The sequence below is a fragment of the Gymnodraco acuticeps genome, unplaced genomic scaffold, assembly GCF_902827175.1.
Source record: "Gymnodraco acuticeps unplaced genomic scaffold, fGymAcu1.1, whole genome shotgun sequence".
Classification (NCBI taxonomy): Eukaryota; Metazoa; Chordata; class Actinopteri; order Perciformes; family Bathydraconidae; genus Gymnodraco; species Gymnodraco acuticeps.
Window position 1 is genome coordinate 2,101,754 of NW_022990334.1, and position 7,129 is coordinate 2,108,882.

Here is a 7,129-nt window from a genome sequence, read left to right on the forward strand (position 1 = left end):
TGTGGGAGCTCACATTTTCACAAGTGCTGCAGAACTGAAAACAATGTTTTGGCGAGTCCCCTGATATGTGTTTTTTTTTTGCTAAGGGCCAGCTAACGGAGGATCTGTTAGGGCTTTGCCCTGACGGTGTGATATTACAAGCCCACAGTACATTATCCAACATACTGTGAGTTATTAAAATATGACCATAGTGGCTCCCCGGGGCTATATAACTCACACATACACTGTCTCTGCCTCTCACGCACACACACTCTGGCGTACATTCCTGTGGCACATATGCATGCACACTGTCCACTCCTCTCTCTCTCTGTGCCTCTTTAATTCAGACGCCCAGACGTGTACATGCAGTTTTATTTAAAGCTCGTATCCCACAGTAAACTTCACCCACAAAGCAATACTTTAATGGGGTTTCAAACCTTCATTACACACCTCACGCCGCAGCAAGGTGAGGTAAATGACTTCCGCCGTATATGTTACTCTATATCATCCAGGTACAGCAGATCAGCCGACAGGAAGCAGGAAGGATGCAAGAGAGACACACTAAACCTGATCAATGCCAAGACTGCAGTTTATGCAAAGGGGATCTGAAAACAGAGGAATTATCATAACCTGCAGGGTGGTTTGTGCAGAGCAAAATATGCCTGGATTGATTTCCCAAACTCCAAATTTAAAAAAAGAAGCAAGCTGAGAGCGAGTCCTAAGGTAGTGATAGATATGCTGGTATTGGATTCATTTATAGAGTGGGAGTTGAACTCTATTGTTAGATCATAATTCAAACAACCTGCTTCTTTCAACTATGGTAGATGAGTCGCAGGAGGATGCTGCTGTAGTCTGCATTAAGTGTGTTTGCATGCACACACACATTTTTCTGTAGATTCACACAGACTCGCACAATTTCGGTGTTTTGTGCAGTCCCCGGGGCTCAGAGCAGGACAGGAGATTTATGTTCTCTGTCGTCCAGACACGGTTCTCCCGGCTAGCTCCCCCGCTCATTAGGGCTCCAACATGGTCATACGTGTTACTCTAACAAGCAGCACAGAGCCCCCTCTAAAGCCTGATGGATTCGAGGGGTGGAGTGAGTTCCACCCCGCTGCAGGAACCCGGCGGCGACGTCACAATGCACAAAGCGCCGCAGGAACAGCAAATCTCCAACGAGGCAGGAAGAGGACTATGGAGTTGTTCAGCCATCCATCATGTTTAGCTGCATTTATTAGGCCTCTGTTTAATGATCCCCGCACAGACATGAAGATGTACTCAAATCGAAATGTTTGGTTGGCGCCTTGTTTGCGTAGGTGTGCGGTCGGGGAGCGCCGTTATCAGTGCCGTGATGGCAACCGAAGCGGGAGGGTATGTTTGCTAATCTCTATAGTCACCTGATATGAAATGAGTGTCATTCTCGTTCTCTGTGGGTTACAGAGACGGGAGCAAATACGAAGGCCAAATGAACAAACAGACGAGTTGTTTGTGAGCTGCTCTGCTCAAGCAGAAACTGCGTTTATCAGTTATGGTCCTAATCCGCTTGATAATGCACCCGGAGTCTGTTTTGCAACTAATGCCTGACTGATCATGTCTGTGTGTCTTTAAGTGAGTTTACAGCACAGATACGGACTGTCACGGAAATTGACAGCGATGGAAAAACGAGCTTCGCTTTGTTCGACGGCTGTTTCATATGAAAGCTCAGGCAATGAATGGTAATATCACTGCCAATGAAGCTCATTTCATCCAAGTCCGCACCTTGGGATTTAATCAAGAAATCCTGTAGCCGTTCACTTACAACTGGTGCGATCCGGCTCCCTACTACTGAGGAATACATTATAATGATTTCTGTAATGAAGACATATTGCACATACTCAGACTAAGCATCCAGGCTGTGATCAGAAGAATAACTGACCTAACCGCAGCTAATGATTTCCCACTGGCCTTGTTCGATTAGTGGGCGACAAAGTTACTCAGGGTGAAGGCTGCAAAGAAGTAACCAAACACTGGGTAAAACGGAGACGGGAGACAAGCGTTATTTACAACCAAGATAACGTGGAAGAGCAAGATAAATGCACCTTTTCTGCCCCTATTTCAAGCATAGCTATCGAGAAGTGGCAAATAAAATGTCTGTAGTAGAATTGTACACACCAGTAAAGTGTAACTTAATAAAGGCAAAGGAAGGCCTGCTGTATTGACTGCTTGTGCAACAACATAGTGATTCCATAATGATGGAGGGTGCCATTAAAGGCATCATTAATGAGCCATCGCAATGCCTTTGTGATCAAATGGCTCCTTTCAGCAGTGTTACTTATTCTAAAAACAGGCTGTACACTCCTCTCGAGTCTCTCCTGATTAATCACACCGCAATTCTTGCACGCTAGGTCATCCACCTCGGCAGCTTTTGGAAACTGCGAGGAGTTTGATGGTTCTTGGAAAGAGCCGTTTTATCATCGCACCGAGTACAGGCATTCAAAACGCAGGACAGGTCACTTCATTCAATCTAAAGCTGTTTGAGTTGGCAGGCCGCGTGGGTATTTAAAAAGATATGTTGGGGTCGATCCGGAGAGGGTTTCACTTTTCTAACACAACATCCAAAGTAAACCGTTTCAATTCCAATGATACATTAGCAGGTCGGCAGAGACAGAGAGCGGAGCCATTGTAAATTAATTAGCCTTGTGGAGGAGAAATAGGAAAAAAGCATTCCTCATATTAGACAAACCCCAGCCCCAGCTTGATGCGGGCGAGCCCTGGCTGTGATGTGGCCAGCTTCCATGCCTCATACAGAGCCAAGGCAAATTTAGAGCTGATAAAGAGGGCCGGCTCTGTAAATGCTCACCTCTGTGTGCTCTGCTAATTATATTTTCAGTTGATGGACGCATTGTCTATCACACAGAAAAGAGGGCTCCCAAAGTATTGTGCATTCAGGGAAATTACAACAAATTCAAGCTGTGTCTTTGGTATTCCACATTTCCACTGCTGGTTCGCTGTCAAGCCTTCACTCTGATCCGGGATCAGAGTGAAGGGAGACCGTGGAGCAGGCAGTCCCGATCCAAGCTGCTCCGTCTGGGGGACACCGAGCCCAGCCTGGCCACATTCACAGGGACAGTGCTGGGTTTAATTATCCCCAGCTGTGCTTCATCTCCCTCCCCAGCTGGGCTCCGTGTCCCAGTGTCCTCTGCAAGTACGCCGCATTAACACTGAAGTCAAGGTGAGACACACACTGAGGCTGCACACACTGAGGCTGCACACACTGACTTGCAGCAGCCTCACACACACAGAATGTGCAGGCATAGATAGAGAAAGGCAATGGAGACAATGGTAAGAACACCTGCACAATATAGCAGTTTAATTTAATCACCCTGCAAAACATTAGCATTGTGAAGCTTGTTCAGCATTTCCTTGAGCTGACTGTCACAAAGCTGTTAATTCAAATGTGTGTTTTTATGCTTTCGGTTTCAGCGTTGTTTTATGGGATTGTATTAGTTTGTATTATGTTGTTATTGTGTTCCTCGTGAATGCTGTTTATTCATACAAGGGGGAAACAAAATACTTTGAACACCTTCCAGGATATTTAGCATTCCATATTAGCTCCCCCGCTTTCAATCAGAGGGTTTTCTTTGCTTAAACCTACATTTGATTTAGATCTGTCCACACAGGCATCTTTCTAAGAAAATGACTTTAAAGATCAAATGCAAAGATTTTTTTATAATTGCCAGTAAAATCGAAATCATATAGCTACAACACTATCTAAGATATTGCAGTATTAAAATCTGAGATAATATGCGTCATTTATTTTGTTCAACCCCCAACACCAAGTCCGACGATTTATTTCTCAGCCGCTCGTCTCCGCAAGATGGCGTCGCGTGACGTCAGAGTGGCCAAACATATTTCCACCTGGCTTATCGCTCACAGCTGCTTCCGCCGATAGTACAACTTAGTTTCATTATCATGTCTGATTCTGAGTAGACTATAGACTAAAAGCTTTAGGAATCCAAACTATAACATATAATAAGTACCCTGTATCAAGATTGATGCAAAACAAGTGAAATGTGACCTTTTTAGAGAGGTTTAGAAAAATAAAGTCCAGACGACCTCTGGGTAATTTGGGAACCATCAGTTCCATTTGAACTTTTTCACTGTAAAAATCATTTTATTACTTTGAATTATCACTATAGGTATTCATTCCATCCAAATACAACTGTTGTGAAAAAATAAATAAAACATACTCTGTTATCCTCTTAGCCCCACGGACCCGAAATCGCGTCATTTGCAGGAAACGACGTCTAAGGAACCTTAATATTTAATAAACTATGAATATTTTATATCCATATAACGGGAAAAAACTCATTTAACTGATCTTTTTCATTTATTTAAAAAAACAAAACACAATGCTAACAGTGAGCCTCTGAATTAGCCCCGAGCGAAAAATGCTAACCTATTACTGCACCGAAAATCACTCCTAGCTCCCTTATTACTTATCCTAGCTCCACATCCAACACATTGTTTATGATCGTAAAGACACAGAATCTAACGGTGCCCACCTCAACACTGAAAGATACAAACTCGCGAGGTTATCAACAAAAACGTACATCAAAACAAGTGGCGCTAGGTACTAACATGAGCTAGGCTTACCTTCCTCTTTGTCTGGTCTAAAATGGCATTAAAACGATGATGTAGTTAATCCATAGGTTAATATCCAATGGGGCTGTGTCCCCTTTGAAATGTTCTGATAATCTATAAGCAATAAAACTGCAATTCCGTTATCTGCTGTCCGCTCTGTGCTCCGTGCGCTTTGAAATCAAATCAACATTTGTTTACCTCAATTCTTTGGCGTTTCTGCATTGCCCGGCTCTTTCGTTCTTTCGGTTGTTTTTTGTGCTCAAATATGGAGGGGACGGCTCCGGGTTTCAGCCTCCGATGTACTTTAAATGCTTCTCCACCAACAGACTTGACGATGGCAGGATCAACATCGTATGCATCAGACGCGAAGTGGTCAGAGCACAACTTGCTCCCATTTTGTCGGCTGCCAGCCAACACGATTCACTAAAATAATCCAGTTTCGGCGGATGATTTTGTCTTGGGGAAATGAATGAAAAATTCTCCCAGATCCCGCACCGTTCGTACATCCGAAAGCACAACAATAACCCATGTTTTGCGTGATTTCGCGGATATAATTCAGAGTTTTCTGCACCAGTCATGAGCGGAAAACGATAGTTACGGCTGTAACTACGGTTCTATGAGTCCCGGATGACCGCCAGAGGCGGTGCTTTAAGCACTGGATATGTCCATCGCGCGCATGCGCAGCTCGAGTACCAATAACAACAAAGTCACCTGTGACCCACGTGACACCGGCTATATCAGCCGGTGTCGTCAGAGGATCTGTTCCCAGAATCTTCTCGCGAGCACACAAGAATTCTGAGTGACAGGGAACGCTGGCGGTCATCCGGGACTCATAGAACCGTAGTTACAGCCGTAACTATCGTTTTATTTCGTCCCTACTGACCGCCAGAGGCGGTGTTTTAAGCACTGGATGACTTATACCAACAATGTCATGAAGAATTCAAGCCCTTGCTCACCACTGGAAACAGCGGAGCTCGGCAAAAGGACCACGCCCAAAGAATGGGGAGTGGCGACATTAATAATAATAATAATAATAATAGCTTCGATTTCTATAGCGCCTTTCAGGGGACCCAAGGTCGCTTCACAAGTAATAGTGCAAAGACAAACATAACAAAACAAAAGACAGACAAACAGAACAACAGATCGATTTAGGGGCCGAAAGCCTTGGCAAACAGATGGGACTTGAGGGCCCTTTTGAAGGCTTCAAGTGTGGGGATGTTGCGTATCTCCGCAGGGAGAGCGTTCCAGAGGGTGGGGGCTGCCACACTGAAGGCTCTGTCCCCGTAGGTTCGCAGTTTGGTGCGGGGGGTGGTAAGCAGGCCAGAGTCTGAGGACCGCAGGTTCCGGGGTGGGGCATGTGGGTGAAGGATGTCCGATAGGTACTGGGGGGCAAGGGCATGGAGGGATTTGTAGGTAAGGAGGAGGATTTTGGTAGGATATGCGGGACTTGACCGGCAACCAGTGTAGGTGGATGAGGGTGGGAGTGATGTGCTGCCACGGTTTTGTGTGCGTGAGTACCCTAGCAGCACAGTTTTGGACATACTGGAGCCTGTCCAGGGTTTTGTTGGGAACCCCGAACAGGACACCATTGCAGTAGTCCAAGCGGGTGGTGACAAATGCATGGACTAGGGTTTCGGCAACCGACTCCGAGAGTGACGGTCGGAGTCTGGCAATGTTCCTCAGGTGATAAAAGGCAGATTTGGTCACAGATTTGACGTGGGAATGGAAGGAAAGGGTGGAGTCGAGGATGACACCCAGGTTGCGGGCTTCAGGAGATGGGGAGATGGAGCAGCCGTCAACCTCAAGGACGAAGTCACCAACCTTCTGGAGCAGGGCCTTGGGTGCCACAACCATGAGCTCTGTTTTCATGCCGTTTAGTTTCAGATAGTTGCATGACATCCATGCTTTGATGTCATGCAGGCAGTTGATGAGAGACTGAGGGGGGAGCTGGGAGGATGGAGTGGTGCTGAGATACATTGACCTGATGACAACTGGAGAATGTGCCAGAAGACGCCCACGACGCCGCGGCGCAGATGGTCTCCAGGGGCACCACCCTCAGGGCAGCCCAAGATGTTGAGATGCTCCTTGTAGAGTGGCATCTCAGCCTGATGGCACGGGGCGGCCACTGGCCCCGTAAGCCTGTGAGATGGTATCGACAACCCAGTGGGGCAGCCACTGGTTAGAGGGCATAACCTCCTTTAGTGCCGCCAGGGCAAAATCAAGAGTTGCTCCTACTGCCGTATACAGGCAGTAGCCTTGATATACGCCCTTTGGGCACCCCCAGGGCACAGCAACTTCGACGTGCCGTACTCCTGAATGTCAAAGCGTGCCAGCTGGGCAGGCTGATTGAAGTGGGTTTGTGGAAGGACCCCGGGCAGGAATGCCACATTTGCCCAAAGGGCAACGCCTGAGAGTCCCACCTCGGGCATGTATTGTTTATGGAGAGGACATGCAACTCCCCGACTCGCCTCCCTGAGGCTATGGCAAGCAGAAATGCTGCCTTCGTGGGCAGCCACCTAAGCCCCACCTG